The sequence below is a fragment of the Danio rerio genome, chromosome 13 (genome assembly GCF_052040795.2).
Source record: "Danio rerio strain M-AB ecotype USA chromosome 13, GRCz13ab, whole genome shotgun sequence".
NCBI lineage: Eukaryota > Metazoa > Chordata > Actinopteri > Cypriniformes > Danionidae > Danio > Danio rerio.
Window position 1 is genome coordinate 19,939,708 of NC_141033.1, and position 21,837 is coordinate 19,961,544.

Sequence of the window (21,837 nt, forward strand, 5' to 3'; positions counted from 1 at the left end):
ATGCAGCCTGCGCTGCACTCGACCACCTGAAGGCAGTCCTGGAGGAGGTTAAAGACGTCAGTGGAGCAGCGAGCTGGCTGAAGTTGCGAATAAAACGCCGGTAAAAATTAGCGAAACCCAAAAATCTCTGCAGGGCCTTGCGCGACTCTGGGATTGGCCAATTTACCACAGCGTGAACCTTCTCTGTATCCATGCGCACCCCCTCGACTGACACGATGTGTCCTAGAAAAGGAACAGACTGTGCATGAAAAACGCATTTCTCCGCCTTGAAATAAAGCCCATTCTCTAGCAGCCACTGGAGCACTCGCCTGACATGTTGCACATGTTCCTGGAGAGAATGGGAAAAAATCAAAATGTCATCCAGGTATACATAAATGAACTGATCTATCATGTCTCGCAACACGTCATTAACGAGTGCTTGGAAAACTGCAGGGGCGTTGGAAAGTCCAAAGGGAAGTACACAATATTCAAAATGCCCCCTGGGGGTAAGGAATGCGGTTTTCCACTCATGGCCCTGCTTCATGCGAACCAAATGATAAGCGTTGCGGAGATCTAATTTTGTGAAATAAGATGCACCCTGAAGACGCTCGAACGCTTAAGACATTAGTGGCAAAGGATAGGTATTCTTTACCGTGATGTTGTTCAGCCCTCGATAATCTATGCATGGTCGAAGTGACCCATCCTTCTTTTTCACAAAAAAAATCCCGCCCCCGCCGGTGATGAAGAGGGACGGATGATCTTAGCTGCTAGAGAATCAGAAATATATTTCTCCATGGCCTCCCTCTCAGGAACAGAAAGTAAGTATAACTTGCCTTTAGGCGGAGATGTCCCTGGCAATAAGTCTATAGCACAGTCATAGGGACGATGGGGAGGAAGAGAAGTAGCTCGAGACTTACTGAACACTCTCTTCAGGTCGAGGTACTCACAAGGCATGTTTGACAAGTCCATGCGCTCCTCCTGAAACACAGAACAAGACACAGCAAAACAAGCAGACGAAAGACAAGATGCATGACAGTTTTCACTCCATGAAAAAACAGTATTGTGGCCCCAATTAATATGGGGCTTGTGGAGAAGCAACCATGGATGGCCCAAAACCACTGTTGTTTTAGTGCAATCTGTTAAATAAAAAGATAAGTTTTCAACAAGATTCCCCGAAGTGATGAGTCTTATAGGTTTGGTGGAGTGAGTGATGGTGGGGAGTGAAAGCCCGCTGAGGGCGCGTACAGCGATGGATTGGGAAAGTGAAATGACAGGAAGCTTTAACTTAAAAGCGAAATCAGTGTCAATGAAGTTTCCCTCAGCTCCTGAATCAATGAGGGCTTTAACGTTCTGAGTTTCAGAAGCCCAGCACAGGGTTTCTGGCAGTAATGTGGTAGTAACAGAGGGTTTATTTTAAACTTCATTTCACCCATCAGTAACCTCTTACCTACTGATGGGCGGGGTCTTTTACTGGACATGAGGCCACTCGATGTCTAGCTCCTCCGCAATATAGACAGAGTCCCTCGTTTCTGTGTTGCCGCCTCTCCTGCACCGAAAGACGAGACATGCCCATTTGCATGGGCTCTGGATCAACTGTCCCAGCCTCCGGAACCATCTGCAGCACGGGAAACTCGGGGACCATTTCAGAGGGTGCACTCAGTCGAGCGCGCGTCTCCCTGCGCAGCAGTCGGGCATCCACCTGAATAGCCAGATCTATAAGGCCATCAAGAGTTTTGGGCAGATCCAGGGTATAAATTTCATCCTGGAGACGATCCGACAACCCATGGAGGAACATGTCCCATTGCGCCTCTTTATTCCAACCGCACTCCGCTGCTAAGGTCCGGAACTCTATGGAGTAATCCGCCACGCTGCGGTTTCCTTGGCAGAGCTCGGCGAGAACTCTAGCTGCCTCTCTCCCGGAGGCTGCTCGATCGAAGACTTTCTTTAATTCCTCTGAGAACAAGTTGAAGGAGAAACAGCAGGGCAGTTTTTGTTCCCACACGGAGGTTCCCCACAACGCGGCTCTTCCGGAAAGGAGAGTAACCACAAAAGCGACCTTCGATTGCTCGTTGGTAAACAAAGATGGTTGGAGGGTCATATATAAAGAACACTTGGCCAGGAAAGATCGACACAACTGTGGTTCTCCAGAGTAGCAGGGAGGGTAAGGAAGGCGAGGTTCAGGTGGAAGGCTTATCGCCTCAGCGGCTGGCGCCGGATCTGGAGATGATGCCGCTTCCTGTGAAGCCGCCCCGTTGTCAACTGCTGAACCTGCGTGGTGAGTGCAGACATTTGATCAACTAAGTTTTGAATGGCTAGATTAGTGTTAGCCAATAATTGTTCCTGTCTGTTTATCCTGACATTGGTGTGGTTTACGAACTCCGTAAACTGGGCAATACTTGCTGGATCCATTGTCTGGTCAGTTCGTTCTGTTATGAACGTATATAAGTAATGGAAGGACCCAAATGCAAGTAAAAATACTTTATTGACGCAGTCAATATAGTATCACAAGTCCACACAGAAAGAAATAAACAAACAAAAACAAACTATGGTTTCAACTCAATCGAGGATCAGGAAAACAGACAGGGAACCGAGAAGCTAGGTCTCAGAAAGGGACTCCACGCCAGTCCTAAACACAAACAGAATGATCAGCAGAGAATTAACGAACTGACACGAGACAAGAGACACGCTGCCCAGATATAGCCAAGTTAACAAGTCGCAGCTGGCAGGCTAATCAGGACAGCAGGGCTCCACATAGCACGTGACTAAAACACTGACGACAGACACACATGGAACACCAAAACAAAACAAAACAAAACCATGTAACCAGACAGACACTCAGAAGTGCGCACACACCTACAACCGTGACAGTCACGTCATATATCTTTTGTTATTAACTACATAATAAGAAAGAAGCTTTTAGTGATACTGACAGTCACGCACTGCTACATTACTGTTTTGAGGATTACATAGGAGGGACAACGGCACCTGCAATGAAACGGAAATGGAACCCAGTCGTTTTTATATTTATTTCAAAGTGTTTTCATGCCTACATATAACAAAAGCACAGAACAGACTTACCTTTAAGAGCAAGGGGTGGCCCCTGGTGGTTTGGCGGTATGGGTTGTGTGTAGGGAGGATCGGCTCTTTAATGTTTATTGCCACCCTTCAGAGAAAGACTGAAAATACGGGAGAAATACAGCAAAAAACCTTTACGGGATGATAGCGGGATAGAACTGTGAAACCCTGGAAAAATGGGAGGGTTGACAAGTATATCCCAACCCTAAACCCAACCGTCACAGTAATGTAAAAACAAATCTGGATCAGGAGTCTTCTCTATTAGTATAGATGATTAACCATATGAATGGATGATTACAGCCTTCCGAGCCTAATAGGTGCAGAAGGCCTCTACTAGTGATAACATTCTAATCGGGTGCAAAATCATGCAAATTATAAAATATCACTCCATAGTGGTTAAACCCTGCATCAACATTAAACAACCCAGGCTCATTCTGAAAACGTAGTCTTATGGACGTTTCTGGAGGCCGCAAATACGTTCCGGGATTTTTACAGTTTTTATTTTTGCGAATTCACAAGAGGCTGCTGTGTGCGCTTTTTCAGATCTCAAATATCTGTTCTCACGTAAACTTACAAGAGCGACTGACTGTCTGACTGACTGAATGACTGACTGGCCCACTGACCAATCGACTGACCCACCCTCCTCCTTCCCTAAACCCAACCAATTTTATCAATTGACTCACCCACCCACATACTTCCCTAAACCCAACCAATGTTTTTTTCTGGCTACATAATACGCAGTCTCCAGAAACGTCCATGGGACTACTTTTTTAGAAAGAGCCTGTGTTGACATTGAAGCAACACTCCCAACTCAACATTGCAAATCTATGCGATCTGACTATTGCAGATGCATACATTGCTATATCCATGCTGAAACGATATATTGTGCTGCCCCTAGTAATTTCCCACCCTACATGCTGTTATGTGTCAACCCAAATTTGGATAAAGCATGGACCAAAACAATTGTTACTCTAAGTTATAATTTTATTTTAAACATTGATCCAAGTGGTTGTGTTTGTTCATATTTTGATACAACCCAGCATTTTGAATAAATAACATAATAAACGGTGTAAAAATGGCCAAAACGCATGCTAAGCATTTCTGTGTTGTGTGTAATCCTCTTGTCAGTCAGCATTTCTTTAGCTACAAGTAGGATACAGGGAAATGCATCCTTGAGGTAGTGTTGCTTTGATAAATGCTTTCATAATTGTAATAGTCTATATGTTTGAGCCCATCGACAAAGTAGTTATCTGTCAAGGACAAGGATGATGATTGGATTACACCAGATTAAGCTTTGGAAACATACACTATCAGTAATTTCTTTAAAATTTAGGTCAGCCTCAGCCAGGGTCACATCTGCCATAGTTATGTAGGCTCACCCAACTAGTCAGGTTGTGAGTGCCTGGATGTGAGTGGGTGGCTGGTGGGCTAAATATCTGTTGCACTTGGGATTGAATGCCTTTATCTGTAAAGGGCTGATCGGAAAAGCCAGCTGTAATTATGCAATTAACTGCATAAGGAGGGTTGTTGTTTGTGCATCCATCTGCCCATAATGTCTGTCACATGATTGGTGAAGTGGAAGTCAGAGAGAGGAAATGTAATGTAGATGCTTTATGAAATATTTGTGGCAGTGAGATACAACGCTCTCTTTTCTTTTCTATCATAAGCAAGTTTCATTTACACAACAGTTCAATAGTTTTTTAATCACATTGTTTTTTATTCTTATATTTTATTATGTAGGGATGCATTCAGTTAATCGACATAAAGACTGACAACAGTTTTTTTTTAAATAAATAAATTTATATTTACATTTTGAAATTTCAGATGACCAAAAAAGTGTCACAAAAATGTGTTATCAAAAATATAAATATAAAATATAAAGCAACATAACTGATTTCGACATTAATAATAACAAGAAATGTCATAACACTGAAGACTGGAGTAATGACTTGAATTCACTTTATCACGTGAAAAAATATTTTTATTAAAAATATAAAGCTTAAAAATATAGAGTTTTTTCATATCATGAGAACATTCTCTAGTCTTTGTTTTACATTTACTTTTTAAATGTCTTTGGAAGTGTCTCAATCAGCTTACTTGTTCAGTAGTCACTGATCAGGGCCAGTTCAAGGGCTGTCTTAATCGCAAAATTTTTCTGGTGCACTAAAAAATTACATACCCTGAAAACTTCCACAATAAACCATGAATATCAGGGCGCACTATGCTCCCTTGACGGAAGTTTGGAAGCATCAAACAAAGACGATTTTTTGAAAATAAACTAATATTTATTTTTATTTACCATAACTAATATAGTTCGACAGGGACAGAAAAATAGCAAATATTTATTAACTGCTTAATGTTCAAATATGAAGCAATCAAATTATTCAGTTATAATGTGCTTTTAAAGAGCTCCTATTATGGGTTTATAAAAAATGACCTTCCATGCAGTGTGTAACACAGCACTGAAAAAAATAAAAACTTACAGTTGAGGTTTAAATCTAAAAAAGCACTGTGTTTAAAGCTATTGATTCTTTAACGAAATAGTCAAATGTATAATTCGTGTTGGGTTGAATCTTTGGCCTGAGCGCATTGCCGTTGATACAGTACATCACCAAATATGAAGTGCCAGATCTGGTAAAACCTGAACACGCCTTTACTTTCAGACAATAACGGTACTGATCATGACACAAAGATGACAATTAATGACAGATGGAGATTTGGCTGTGGGTAATAAAGGGTTAAAGTTCATTTTCTCAACAATACCACAGTATAGCCAACCTAGTGCTGTGTTGGTTCCTGTTATTTTTTTTTATTTTTGATACAATAACCTACGCTGCAACGTGGGACTTGTTATCTGTTTGCTATTAAAGGAAGGAGCAGCAGAGACTATTATGTATGGGACTTTGTCAGACTTTGATAGGGGACTTTGTCAGTAACTAGTATAGTTATGTGTGGATTAACACTGAATGTGTTGTTGTTATTACTTGAGGTTAGGGTTAAAAGTAGGGTAATATGCTGGTGTTTAACTGCATTGCTTTAATGCACTCCTGCATTGGGCTCTCACATACTCTGGTGTGGTGGGCGTTTCTCTCTGTCTCGCGCTGAACCCAGTCGACTAATCACAACAGACTAGGTCATTGGACCAATCACTGCAGATTAGCATCAATTCATATGGAAGTTGTTGGGATAACTATGTAAAACTAAATGCATATTATGAGACAATGAAAGTGTTTTTTGACCTTGCATGCATATCAGCCTGTTGTTAGAGACCCCAAAACCTCTTCAGATGACTATAAGGAAAATTTTTATCTGGTGTTATTTACAAATCCAGTTTTTATGCTGTACAATGAGGACGTTCTCACATCACACTCGCACTCAGGACATGTTTATGGAAAACTCTAAAAAATGCATTTAAGACCACAAGATTTGAGTTGGTCCCACAGGCAGCCCACTAAAACTAACATGTGAAACATATACTGTAATTGTTGTTGTTGCAGCTTCTGACATAGCCAGAGGATTAACTTGTTCTCTGATTAAATATGGGCATAAACCATACCTTTTAAATAGATTCCGAAGCCTGACAATCATTATAATGCCAAGTTAAATCGTTGCAGAACAGCTCTACAATTAGCCTGATTTAACACTGGTACAATTACAAGAGAAATATAGTCATAGGGTGCAGCACATTGGCACAGTGGGTAGCACTCTCGCCTCACAGAAAGAAGGTTGCTGATTCGAGTCTCGACTGAGTCAGTTGGCATTTCTTAATGCTTTTTTATTTTTAACAATTCCAACTTTAAATGTTAGAGTGCTCTAAATGAATAGGGTATAGGGGGATAAGTAGGAACAGAACACAGCCAGAAACTATGTATCTAATCCAGCTCCAGAGCTGTAGTTTCGAGCCCTCAAGTTTGCGACGCAGTTTGGGAATATTCGTTGAAGCGACGGATTGGGGAAATGGCAAATCAACAAACTATGTTTGTGATGACGGAACTTGCGACCTTAGTTGGCTAGTGATGGTTTTGGGTAACGCACCCCAGGTCCATTCAAACAATAAGAAAACACAACATTACTGATTCTGGATTACTAGGGCAGTGGTCCATGTCAGGAAAAAAAATTTTCTAAATAAAAACCCTAAAATGGCCCCCATTCAGAGCAGTTTTAGGCAAACAACAGTGGTTTCAAAAAGTCAGTATTACAATACAAAAAAGACAACTTCAAACAAGAGCGACGTAATGGCGCAGTAGGTAGTACTGTCATCTCACAGCAAGAAGGTCACTGGTTCGAGCCTCGGCTGGGTCAATTGGCATTTCTGTGTGAAGTTTGCATGTTATTCCCGTGTTCACGTGGGTTTCCTCCATGCTCCGGTATCCCCCCCCAAGTCCAAAGACATGCGCTATCGCTAAATTGTGTTTCCCAGTGATGGGTTGCAGCTGGAAGGGCTTCCACTGCATGAAACCTATGCTGGATAAGTTGGCGGTTCATACTGCTGTTGCAACCCCAGATTAATAAAGGGGGCTAAGCCGAATGAATGAATGAATGAATGAATGAATGAATGAATGAATGTATAGACTTGGATGTTAAGAAGCTTTGTGCACAGTGGAGGCCGCTAGTGGAGGGAACTGTCAGCAGTGATAAGTGATAAGGTATAGCTAGAGTGATCCAGACCAAACTTACGAAAGTATGACTTACAGAAGAATGACATAAACTTAAGGAGGTTTCGAGAACGCAGACCAGGTCTGTTTAATACTATTACTTTTCCTCCTAAACAGGTTAAATCAAGTTTTGTTATGTATTTGAAAGAAAACGGGGTGTCCTGACAAGAAGAGCAGGATCAGCCTGCTTCTACACCTATATCAGGTCAAAAGTTAACAGACATGAAACACCAGTGCTGCTTGATCAGATAATCCTGATAGTGGGTTAGGTAAGACTTACATGTGCTCTGTCTTGTAAACATGAACTTTATCTATTGCGCTGATGATTACTTAAAGATATCAACATGCTGCATGGGTGATTTGCCATCCAGTACGAGAGATCGGTTGTCACTTTGACGTAATCTGCTTTGTTTTTTCTGCGTCTTTTTTTAATTAGCATTATTAAACAACATGACCTCAGGGCTAGAAGTGATCACATACCACATCTCACAGCCTGTGCCGCAACATGTCTCCTTCAGTCATAACAATTTTAAGTGATGTGCGTTTTGTTTACTTTTCAGATCGTAGCTTATGCTAAGGGCTGTACTATCCTGGGTATGTGATTCAGATTAAATCTCAATAACTTCACGTTGGCTCATTTTAACATATCCAAGATTATTGTCATTGTTTTTGTTTATTCCTGATTATAAGAGATAATTATAAAGAAACAAAACTAATTCCTTTTTGCGCTGAGTGTGCACATCTGACAGACAGCTGTGACACTCCCAACTCCTAGAACACAACACACTGAATGATTACATTTCAGAAAAAAAATCAATAAGCTTGTTTATGTAGTTCCTATTGGTGTGTGTGCACCATTGTGTGCAATATTTGTATACTTATAACCACCTCCAAGCATAGAGAGGGTCGGGAGTCACTGGTGTTGTTATTTTAGGGGTCGCGGGTTGAAAAGTTTAAGAACCCCTGCTTTACTCCACTATAAATGAATGAAGCACACAGTTATGTTTTGTTAAAAAAGTTGCATATAAAATTTACGACCCAAAAATTGTCGTCACCTATGCATTTTTCACCTCACAATCAAATTCAAAACCGCCCAATCTGGCAACACTGTTTGCCAAAAGTGCCCATGAAATGTATTGAAAAAATGTTACTTTGGAAAAAGTGTAAGAACTTTGCTTTAATTTTTTTGCTATTTCTAAAAACTAGTGATTAATGGAATTATTCATGTTATTTTCGTATGCATTCTATTAGTAAAGCCAGTTTTAGAAAACCTCCAGCATGTCCATTCAGATGGAGCTTTAGTTCATCATTAAGCTTCTCAAAAATTAACCATGTGCTTATTAATCATGTTGAATTAAAGCAAGCAGGTAAATTTATTTATCTACTTCCCCAGGGAATTTCCTGGATTTCTTTGTGTGTATGGGTTTATGAGAGCGCCCTTTGGCCTTTAGTAGAAATTTGCTACAGATAACGTTGTGCTTCCTTGACAAAATGTGCAAGACAATAGCAACTTTGCTCAATTTTCTAATTTTAAAGAGCCCCTATTATGCATTAAAAAGGGGAATATTTTATTGGGGGGTCTTCAACAGCAGTCTAATATGCATACAAGGTCAAAAACACTTTCATTGTCTTATAATATGCATTTATTTTTACATAATTATCCCAATGACTCCCATATGATTTGTTCAGCGATCTATTCATTCCCAAACCCCTTCTTAGTTGAGCTGAAGATCTTTGCCCGAAACTGACAGAGAGAAATGTCTACCATGCTTATCAACAATTTTGAAGTAGCCAGAATGCAGTGTATGTGTGAGCCCAATGCAGGAGTGCATAAAAGCAATGCAGTTTAACACTAGCATATTGCTCTATTCTTAACCATAAGTAAAAAGATTTGTTACAGTGGCGATACATTCCAAGAAAACTTGAGCCGAGCTTGACATACAAGACAAGACAGGACTAGTATCTGCTCTCTGCCACCAAAACAAGAATTAACAAGATCGAAGTGGCAGAATCCTGACACAGCCCTTCAAAGTATAATAAAGTGCGCAAACACACATGCTCAATACAGGATGAAATTTGCATCACAAAAACTGTATGCGGACTTCAGTGAACTCCATTTAATTTCAAATACACATTTAAGATGACAAATCCAATAGAGGGCACTCTCTACATTGCTTAGGGTACAATTTGTTGTAAGTTTCAGATAAATGTTCTTCAGATACATGTCCACGAGAAAGCTAGGCTTGTCATTTAGATCACCTAAAGAACCATTCAACTAAGCCCTTCCCTAAACCCAACCAACAGTGTTTTCAAAAAACAAAAATAAGTGCACTGAGTGCACTGCGGCCATGTACAGTAGTTCTACCCTGATATTACAATGCTTTTATCTGTTTTGTGGAACCATTATGCACCAGACTGCAACGCGAACAGCACAAGTACACCATAGACAGTTGCTGAAACCTATCAACCTAAATTTCAGTCTCATTTCAATAACCAATCAACATAGAGCTGTAATTTATTTGCATTATTCCAATGAGTTTTGTTCTGTAAATGTGGAGAAACATTAATGATAGGGATTGTTTAACCTTTAAAAAATCAGGACACTTTTAAATGTAACACATTAAGAAATGAAAGTGGTTTTCGTTTTACTTGATTCATGTAAACCTGTTGTAGGAGAGCTCAAAGACTAAATGAGGAACCTTTTGAATAGCATAATAGGGAACTTTAAACTACCACTGTACTTGTGAATGGCGCAGGAAGCTGCTTGACTTCAAGGGAAAACCAAGGCTAAGAGTGCTGTTGGTTTAATTAGGTCTGGTTTTAATCACGTCTGACAGCTTGCTGAGGCCAAGCTGGATGCTAAGGTAAAGCTTCAGAATACAGTGATTTAAGTTTATGTCACACTGATGCCCTGATTTACTCCCAAGAAGTGTTTTGAGTCACACTTTATTCTTAGGTACAATTATTGCTATTAACAAACCATCAACTAAGACGTTTAGCTCAATAGACTAGCCTACTAATTGCTGCTTAATAGTTGGTGAGGTAGTAGTTGAGTTTACAGTAGGTATTAGGGATGTAGAATAAGAACATACAGCCAATATCTTAATAACAGGCAGGCAATTAGCCAGTAGTTAATAGTGGAAGTTGGGACTTAGACTAAAGTGTTACTGTGTTTGAGTACATTGCAAATTGGTGTATTACTAAAAAAACTGATGGGAAGGTTTTAAGTCATGGGTCTTTTTCCAGCTGAAGGGTTTAAATCTGCAGTCCCAAAGGTAGTAACAGCAACTCATCTTCCCCTGGGCTCTGCTTTGTGTTACATGCAAACAATACATATTACCCTGACTGGGAAAACTCTACTGTAGTTTCTCAGTAAACCATGATGACTCTCTCTTCTCCAGGAAGTGTTTATTTGGATTGAGGATGCTTATTAAGGTGGTAACCTCTATTCCTTATTTTTTTTAAAGGCTCAAGCTGTCAAATCCTCCAAACCTTGATCAGCAAGGGTGAAGCACTTTTTATAATTGCATGTCACGACTTGCCCTGTCATTTTTAGAGAGACTTTTTTTCAGTCATTTTATTTTAAGAGCTTTATTTTTCTTGGCTGTGGTCCGGGCTTAAAGAAATGACTTGAAATGATGACTGTTTGAGCCAAGCAGTAGATTCTGCCAACTGTGAGCTGAATGAATACACAAGTGATAAATGATAGCACTCATCCACCTTACAGCCAATCTGTTAGTGTGACCATAACTGGGTAATTAATGTTCATGATGACCTCAGTTTTGTGTGCTGAACCATTGACAGAAAGCACAATTTAACTTTTTTTTATCTTCCGCTGCTGAAAAGAGATCAGTACCCTAAGATCCTAGTAATGGATGTGTTACTAAGCAGTACATCTCTTGCCAAAATCCAGCACATACATTGAATCTAGTAAACTAGTCCAATTGTACTTAGTACGACTGACATTAAACCAGACACAATTACAAAATATTCCGTTCTTTAAAACATTGATAATGCTTGAAAAAAAGCATTATCAAGCACTTGAAAAAAATGTGTAAAAATTACATTAAACAGAATAAAAATAAATAATTCACACAAAGCACAAAAACAAATAAACAATAAGAATTTAATTGTCTGAACTGCATATTGTTGGAAAAATAAATATTTGTAACTATTGGCCGACTCAGAAAGAACCCAACTTTAAAATATTGCTAATTCTGGTGTCAAATGCTCAACAACATCTGAATTCAAATTCAAATGCAATTCATCCTTATTTCTATTGCACTTTTACTATGTAGATCAAAGATGTCAAAGCAACTTCACATAGAAGTTCTTGTAAATTGAAACTGCTTCAGTCCAGTTTTCAGAGTAGAGGTTCAGTTTAGTTCAGTGTAATGTCACTGCTGAATATTCAAACAATGAAGAGCAAATTCACCGATCCACCAATCGAAGCCAAGCAAGCCAGTGGTGACAGTGGAGAGGAACAAACTTCACCAACTGACGTAAATGTAGACAAAAAAAACCTTGAGAGATACCAGGCTCAGTTGGGCACGACCAGTTCTCCTCTGGCAAAACTTAAAACCCAACAAGGTTTTACAAAAGCATTGTAGCATTTGTGATGGGGTGATTCACTGCAGGACAGATTAGACCATTTGTTTTAGGTATTCCTAATAAACTAAAACAGACTGAATGCTGATACAACTTCCAAGTTCTCAGTTAGCTGGTGAAAGAAGGATAACATGTTGTTGATGGCTGTCATTCTTCTTTTCACTACTTCTCGTCTTCTTCTTGCTCACTGGTTGTTGCTGTGCATTTTGTTTTTATTTCATCCTCTGGATTTATTTATTCAATAAAATATTCAGGCAACATGAAATGGGAAAAAAGACACATTTAATACATAGACAAATGCATATATACCAATACTAATTATTGAATTATGAAATGTCTGACCCCTGAAAAACCTTAATCTGCTCAAATAGTTTATAAACAAAGCTAAAAAAAAAACTACTACATGGCTTGATAAAAAGAAAAAAAGCAAATCTTTATATTAGCTAGCAACTAAACATGTGACACATTTTGTGTTAAAATTACTATATTGAAAAACAAATAGATGTTTAGTAATTACTGTTCTACGAGTTCCAGTTTGCACAGGCAGGCTCCCAGTATTCTATATTGAAACCATAGAAAAAGCCAAAAATACAGATAAGAATACCATGCTACAATCCACAACCTCCACACAACTTTTTTATTTTTTATTTTGTTTACCTTGATTGCTTACTGCTCTTGCCTAATTTTAAGCATAAGGCTGTGTTGATCAAGATGTTCCTCTGAAATGCTGTTTCCTTTTTAAGACAAAAAGTGCTGCTGTGCCGGTTCATATCTAAACAGAAAAATATTTAATTGTAAAAATTATGTTAAATCAAATGTCAAGAGTTGTGATAAAGAAAAAAAACTAATTCATGTATATATGTATGTTAATATAAATTTACAAAATAAAGTATCTATGTCATGTCGTGATGTTATTTTCTCAAGCTATTGTTAGCTACTCCAAACCAGAGAAAAATAACTTCACAACAGCTAATATATATAATATAAAATCAGTATTAGTTAAACGTACAATGATTTTGAGTTCAATTCGGTGTTAACTTAGCTCAGTTTAGCTGACGTTACTATTTTAAGATTGCTTCAGCCTATGTCGCCGAGCAAACAAATGCTAACTTCAAGGCTGCGTCCAAAAACGCATACTTCAAATCAGTATGCGAGCCGAGTAGTATGTCCGAATTCATAGAATTCGAAAATCAGTAGGCGAGAAGTACCCGGATGACTTACTATTTCCGGCGAGATTCTGAAGTGTGCGTCCCATGCACGCTGCGCTATCCCATAATGCCCCATGACAGAATTCATAAATGGAAGTGAGGCGACGCAGCTGACGCAGGTAGGTCACATGACCATGACAAACTGGCGGATGTAGTACGTACGAATTCCATTAATACTTTTCACATTCATACTGTATAGAACGTACTTTTCTAACGGCCGAGTAGTACGTTTACATTCAAATGCAGTACCTACTGAGTAGTAGGCGGTTTCGGACACAGCCTAAGTCATAGAGGTGCTCAAATCAACGTTGAGTGTTGTCAGCACAGACAGACGCGCTTTTACCTGGATTATTTGTTGGTCTTACATTCATATTCTTGTGGGGGAAAATACTCTCCATCGGACCGTTGTTTGTGCTAATGTGTCCCCTGAAACTGTCTGCATCACTTTTTTCTAAATAAAAACCCTCCTAAACCAAAACTAGCTGCAACACCGGTTCCTATGTAAATAAATAAAAAGATATGACGAGAACAATGGCTAATAGTCAAAAACAGTCTTGTTTAAAGTAGTAGCAGTGTTAATGTTATAAACTAAATAAAGGTGTCAACTAAATAGATGTTACATATCTCAAATTGGCGATCTAACTCAAACCAGCGAAAATAATATTAGCCAACTTTATACATTACTTTGTTCTATACTCGTCCACAAAACATTCTGTAAAATGAAACACTGCCTCAGCTTACCATAGTAAAGTTTGTTAAATCCAGCATGTATGTCAGGCACATTGATAATTGTCCTCCAGAATTGCTCCAGTGTCCTCAGACAAAATTTGGCAAATCCTGTGGTGCAGAGTAGTCGAATTGCCACAAGGGGGCATCAAAGCCGTTGTGGAAAATACAGTATAATACACTAATTTTTTAAAATACAGTAAATCGCTGTTTATGTTGTTTGACTTTACAATAAAATTCCATAATGCAACAGGAAATCCAGTTATTTACTGTAAAAAGAATTTGCAGTATTACTTGGTGAAATACAGTAAATAAATATGCAAATTACAGAAATGTCTCACATTGTAAATCAATGGTTTTTGCAGTGAAAATTGACATTTGTCTTCTCCGTTTTCGTTGATCCGAAAAATGATTCAATCTGTGACTCAAAAACCTTAGTGTGATCTGAATCGTAAGATTTGTGATCCGTTACATCACTAGTAAATGCAAGGTTATTTATGAAATCCAGGCATAACACCGTATGACAACATTTCAGATGACTGTTCTAGAGCCTACAGCTGTCAGATCTGTCAGATTTTAGAGTGCACTGCATTTCTAAATAAAAATTGAAATAAATCATCTTAAATAAAACAGATACATATGTAAATAAAAGTATATAAGAAATTCACTCACCTGGGAAAACAGGGCCACAATGGTTTGTGAGCACAATTAAGTGCACACAGCATGCCATATTGATAATTGTAATAAATAATCCCAAAAGGCAATTAGCTGTGTTAAGCCACAAAAAGCAAAACAAAAATATGATGTACATGCCGAGTTTAGCGGCTAATCAGCCGAAATTAGCTGAGGTGACATGACAGTGACCAGCTAGACCTAGATGTCTGTTTTTTGCACCACATGTTTTTATCAGCTGTAAAAATGGCCAATTTAGCATAGCAGTCAGTGAATATTTTACTATAAACAGTCAGTTTCTGGAACACACCCCCAAGGGCCAGTCGATGAATTGCAATTTTTATTTGCTTCACAAGGGAGAGTGGGATGTTGCTGCTTGGTACAAATATATTCCCATAGCTTCATAATGTTCCAATTGAATCATTGAAGGCATATCTGACAATGAACAAGTTGGGGTCATTGCTTTTTTGGACGAGGTAGCTCTCGGATTTGGTTGCTGGGGTTGCTGGTTCGAACCTCGGCTCACTTGGCGTTTCTGTGTGGAGTTTGCATGTTTTCCCTGCCTTCGCGTGGGTTTGCTCCGGGTGCTCCAGTTTCCCCCACAGTCCAAAGACATGCGGTACAGGTGAATTGGGTAGGCTAAATTGTCCGTAGTGTGTGAACGTGTGTGGATGTTTCCCAGAGATGGGTTGCAGCTGGAATGCAGCTGGAGCGGTTGCACTGTTTTTATAGGCATAGCTGGCGCACCAACGAAAAAGCCTAGGACTGACTTTACAGAATGGGAGGAGGAATCGGATACACTAATTCTGGATGAAGTATAGAAGTATTCCTCTACAAACTTCCGTATAGACGGATCAGCAGAGGAAAATCTACTTTCCTTTAGGGAGAAATAAGACCAGTTATTCCCACGGCTGTAGCACCTTTCCAAGAGAATCATAATGCATTTCAGCAACAAGTGCTGCGAGCGAGCGCTCCTTCAGTGCAGCAGGGCGCATTATGGCTATGCAGGCGCTCCCGTCTGAATCCTGACACTGTCATACATGCACTTAGCCTGGTCAGACTTTATGTTCGCTCAAAGAGGGATGGCAAATCTATTTTTCTAATTTAATTTCTAATTGTGGGGGTGACTGAGCCTATAAGGCTTAGGCACGATATGACGTTTTTATTAAAAAAAAATTTCAACTGTTTGCCAAAGCATGCGACTATAGCCTATGCCTACATTAAGATATTTATGTTAATATTTTTTTACTGCCTGTTGTTTCTTTTGGCATATAAAATAGGTATTGTCTGATAGAGATATAAATAAAGGTTAATCTGTGTCGCAGAACTGGTGTTGTTTCCGATTTCTACAAGCTCAATAACATCCACAGCAAAAAATAAAAAATAATAAATAAAAAAATAGTCGAAAAACTGTGCCCATTAATTAGATGTGCAAGGCAATCAGGTACGTTTTTGGGGTTGCTATGGACAACTACAAATGTAAACATTATTATAATATAAATGACTTAGTATTCTATCTATTTACTAAAAAATAAAGTAAAATAGGCATTTAGTAGTAGGCTAAATAGCAGCATGTTGAAATGATGTGTCAATGCGTTAATTTCTATTAGGCTACAATAAAAAAAGTTGTACAGTACAGTGCGTTTAATTTAGGCTATTTATTTACTTTTGTCCCTGTGCGCCGATTGGAGACGGAGTTCACTGCTGATGAGAGCTCGGGTGCTTCTCATTTCTTATTTGTGCATCCTCGTTTCCTTTCCTTGCTTTCTTTCCTCGTGTTTCCACCCCGCCGGGATACGAGGGAAGGACGCAAGGAAAAGACTTAAGGACCGATGAATCGAATCAAGTGAAAAGACACGTCCTCGTATCTTTAGCGTCACTTCAAAGCGTCGTCAATTAATGACTTGCACGTTTGGATTAACTGCATGTCTACAGTAAAGTCAATCTCTATTCTATAATGAGCAATAAAGAAACATTCATTTAATAAAAAAAGGAATAAGCCATTTAAATGAAGAGCCCAATCAGCAGATGGCGGGCGGGTGCGGTTTTAAAAATTGGTCAAAAATGTTAGTGCGGATGGATGGCGGACGGATGATGAATTTTGTCATGCGGTTGCGGATGAAATAATAGCCCATCCGCGCATCTCTAGTTGGAACGACACACTCAAAAAAATAACATTTGCTGTTTGTTTTTTAAACACTTTATTTAAAATGAGTTGAAACAACAATTGAATGTTATGTTCAATCCACTTAAATTTGTAAAAAACTAATAGGTAAACTTAATTCCTTTATGTTATCAAAACATAAATTGATTGTGTAGAACCCAGGATTTTTACAGAGCCTGAAGGTGAGTGATTACTTACATAATTAATTTTTTTTTTGAGTGGACTAACCCTTTCATTTTGGGTAAAACATTGATGTTGCATTTGCAATTGTGCTGTTGCCAGATACAGTTGAAGTCAGAATTGTTAGCCTCCCCTGTTTATTTTTTCCGCAATTTCTTTAACGGAGAGAAGATTTTTTTAACACAATTTCCAAACATAATAGTTTTAATAACTCATTTCTAATAACTGATTTATTTTATCTTTGCCATGATGACAGTAAATAATATTTTACTAGATATTTTTCTAGACACTTATATACAGCTTAAAGTGACATTTAAAGTCTTTAATAGGTTAATTAGGTTAACTAGGCAGGTTAGGGTAATTAGGCACGTTATTGTTTATCAATGGTTTGGTCTGTAGACTATCGAAAAATGTATTGCTTAAAGGGGCTAATAATTTTGACCTTAAATTGATTTTTTAAATTAAACACTGTTTTTATTTTAGCTGAAATAAAACAAATAAGACTTTCTCCAGAAGAAAAAATATTATCAGACATATATGAAAATTTCCTTGCTCTGCTAAACCTGTTCATTTGGGAAATATAAAAAAAAAATAATAATAATAAATCAAAGGGGGGGCTAATAATTCTGACTTCAACTGTATCTTTGTCCAAAGCAACGGATATTGCCTTTCACTTCCTTTTTAACAGTTCTTGTTTTCTCTTTGAAATGTGATTTTTTTTCATTCTAGCACTGTGGTTTGCTGTTTTCACTACAGAAATGTGTAAGCAAATAAACTGGTAGTAGTTTAACTTTGAGACAAAATATTAGTATTGGTCATTCAAAAAAGAAAATCAAAAAAGTAGTATATATTTAAAGGAGCAATTGCCTTTCCTGTAGAATTGGGGCTATTCTCATCTGGGCTGTCTTTTAGGATGGGACTATCAGTGCTTGTCTCATTTCTGCTCTGCCTTCGTGGAGGAATTGGTTCGAATAAATATTACACGATACTGCCTTTAAAATTTGGCTTCTTGTTCTCATCATCATCAGTCATCTGAAGAAATTTCGATCTGATAACAGTGCTGACATTAACAGTAATCTTCCACAACTGAGTGCAAACTGGTATTTAAATGTTCTTCCAGTTTGTTAGCAACTGCCATCTTCCATCAATCAAATCAGTTCCAATAGGACAAAAACATGCACTACATTTCAGAATCATTTCAATCTGATGTACAACACGATATAAAATAAAATGACAATCTTAACTTTTATTTCATGCTAACATAAAGTTAAGGTTTATTATTCATTTTCATTAAGTTGACCATCAAATCTAATTTAATCATTTACATTTTTTTTTTATTGTTTATGGTAATGAGAGCCCAATTTTTCTCTGAAGTGAACTACTGTTTGCAGGAACTTTGGTGACATGATTAGCACTTGCTTTTGAAATGAAGGTTTAAAAAATTGCATTCAGTTATTTAGTAATAAACTCACAGTGCATCTCAAGGTGTCGATACAGCCTTGGTTTCAGAGGTTTCACATCTGTTTTTACCTTTATGATTTTCAATCATTTTTGAGTCTTGTTATTATTTATGCAAGAGTGTTTTCTTTTTCCATGATGACAAAGTCTTTCATTGTTTTTCCAGAGTCCTTGCCAATTTCTACTTTAATTTCTGTAGGTCTAGGCTGATATGGTTGCCATGATATCAGTGTCTGTCACCTTGACATCTAATGCCAAGTCAAAAGCATCTGCCCGTTTGGCCTCTGATGTTTTTACTGAGCATCTGCTTCATGATGTGTTATTAAAGGTTACTCTGTAAACATTTGATCTAAATTCTTCAGAATTTTCAATCAGTTATATCTATAAAGATATGGGCTATCAAAACATAAAACATTATCAGATGCACAAACATATATGTTTTAACAGCCCCTTTAGATTTCACATATAATGCTGGATGAATTTTTAGCGATGTCTCAGGTTAGTCGTCATCTTGACAGCTTTGGCAGCAAAACCTCTGGCTTTGTGTGTTTACCATTGTGAACAACAAAACCAAACATGTCAAATAGATTGACACCTTGATTATTACAAACGCTGTTCACTTTTTATAGGCTTGCTGTTTATCACTAGGGAGAGCATCTCTTAACGACACACTATGTATTGACTGCCACTTAATCTGTCAATCAATTGCATCTGAAGAAAATATGGCTCTAAAATGCCCAGTTTTACTGTTTTATAATAGTACATACCGTTTGATGGAGATGAATTGCTGCTATTGAAGGAGCAGGAAGAGATATTGCTCTAATGAGTCAATAAGGAACGGTGTGTCTTCCAGCTGCTCATAAATCCTTCTTGGCTTATTAATTTTGAAAATTTTTTTTTAATTGAAGTTCTTCAATACTTGGGGCTCTATTTTAACGATCTACCGAAGACGCAAAGTCTTAAGCGCATGGCGCAAAAGCATTAAGGGCATATCTAAATACACTTTTGCTATTTTAAGGTCTGTAAATGTGGTTTGTGCATGTTTTCCATGATCTAACAGGGTTGTGCTTATTCTCTTAATGAGTTTTGGGTGTGTTTTGAGCATAACGTGCATTAAACTGATCAGAGTCTCATCTCCTATTCCCTTTAAGAGTTAGTTGTGTCTCGCCGTGGCGCATTTGCTATTTACATGGTGAAATTTGTAAGTGGAAAAACTGAACGCTTCACTAGCAAGAAAACAGTTAAACAGACCATCTGCAGCACGAGGATAATGAACGAGCCTCCTCCATTTGGCCTCTTTACTTTACTTTTAAGGCTTTACTTTACTCCTTTACTTTCGTGGATAAGGAATCAGTGGAAACTCACTCCAATGAAGAAATCCTTTAGCCTACATATTTAATTTTATTTAAGCGCAAAAATTTTATTCAAAATTATTTCTAAATTCAGTTCTAATTTCCAGCAAACAATTAAATGAACAATAATAATGAAGTGTGGTCAAAAACTGAGAGACACATACGTCTTCAAAACCCGACAGGGGGATAAATCTAAACTTGTATTTATTCAAACAAATATAAATGTGCAATAATAAGTAATACTGCTAATAATACTAATAACATTGTCAGGGTTCTGCCACTCTGGTCTTGTAAACTCTTGTTTTGGTGGCAGAATCCGGACACTAGTCATGTCTACTCCTGTTGTGCCAGGCTCGAGTTTTCTTGGGTCGAGCACTTGTTTCTGTCTCTGTGTGCGTGTGCCGTCGTGGGTGTACGCAGGGTGTGCGCGCTCCCGCTTGATGCGGCCGCGCGGGCTTTGCGTGCCTAGGAAGCGCGCGCTCGCGCGCTCTTGTACTTGTGTTTGTGTTTTCGTCTGTCTGCAGCGTGGTGTTTCATTCCCAGCGTCTCAGTCTAGTTGGTTTCGGTTTTGGTCGGCGCTGGGATGAAGCATGCAGGCTGCGTGTGTTAGCGCACGGTGAGTGTTTGCATTCATCGTGTGCTTGTGTCTTGCGTCTGTTGTCAAAGCATGTGGCTATGCGTTTACATTGTGGTCACGTGCTTTTGTCGTGTGCTTCAGTGTTGTGCTTGTGTTGTCATGAACATGCGGTTAATGAGTTCTCTTATTGGCTGCATGTTCTTGTCCTGTTTTATGTGAGTGCATGGCTTGCCTTGTCTCTGTCATGCGCTCTCCCGTCTATTGTCTAGTCCCACCCTCCTTGTCAACCCATTATTAGTTAATTGTGTTCACCTGTTAATCTCCTCATGTCTTCTGTTCTGTGCCAGTTTGTCGTCTAAACTCCCTATGTGTTCCTGCTCTTGTTCTTGTCGTGCCAACCCAGCCAAGTTTGTTAGTGTTATAGTTATGCTTTTCCCCTTCGGGGTGGTTTTTGTTGTTGTTTTGTTTTATTTTTTTTATCAATAAATCATCCTGTGTTTGCACTTGAGTCCTCGCTCCCTCATCCTTCCCGAACCATGACAAACATACAAATGCAAATTGTCATTAATAAACTAAAAAAAGCCCTCCAACCTGAAGAAGGCATGGAGGCAGTGGTTATTATATTTATGTAGAAACTAAAAATTTTGTAACATTTTAATCCTTTATTTTTTTTCATACGTAAAAAAAAAAAAAAAATTTCATATGTAGAAAAAAAAATATGTGTATTGCTGTACATCCTGTGGGTATTAAGCAATGTGTAGACGTTTGGACTGCATAACTCATGAGCTCTGTGCTGGTCTTTAGACCAGCTTTTTGATGGTCAATGTCACAGTCTCTTTTAGTTCCTGAAAATAGCAACGCACCACAAAGTAGCGCAAATGGATTTGCTGTTTAAACAACGTGGCACAAAATGTGACAATTACACTGTAAAAAATGTTTGTGAAAATAACAGTGAAATTCTGTTAAATTGTGACATCTAAATTTTGTAAATAAAAAAACAAAGAAACAGCGTTAAATTTACAGTATGGTTTTGTAAAAAATAAAAATACAGTTGTAACACATTGAACCAAATTAAACTGTTAATTGTACTGTAAGAATGTGTATCAATAACAATGTTTATTTGTAGAAAATACCGATCACTGTTATTTGAATAGTAAAAACATGTAATACTGAAAGCTGCTGT

At 38.3% G+C, this 21,837-nt stretch overlaps 2 protein-coding genes across 3 annotated transcripts in view; one reads left to right on the forward strand and one right to left on the reverse strand.

The window, feature by feature from the left end:
* Nucleotides 1-21,837, reverse strand: part of vdac2 (voltage-dependent anion channel 2) — a 732,443-nt gene that overhangs the window by 500,053 nt on the left and 210,553 nt on the right. The window lies entirely within an intron of this gene.
* tet1 (tet methylcytosine dioxygenase 1) overlaps nt 1-21,837 on the forward strand; it is a 101,466-nt gene that overhangs the window by 13,720 nt on the left and 65,909 nt on the right. The window lies entirely within an intron of this gene.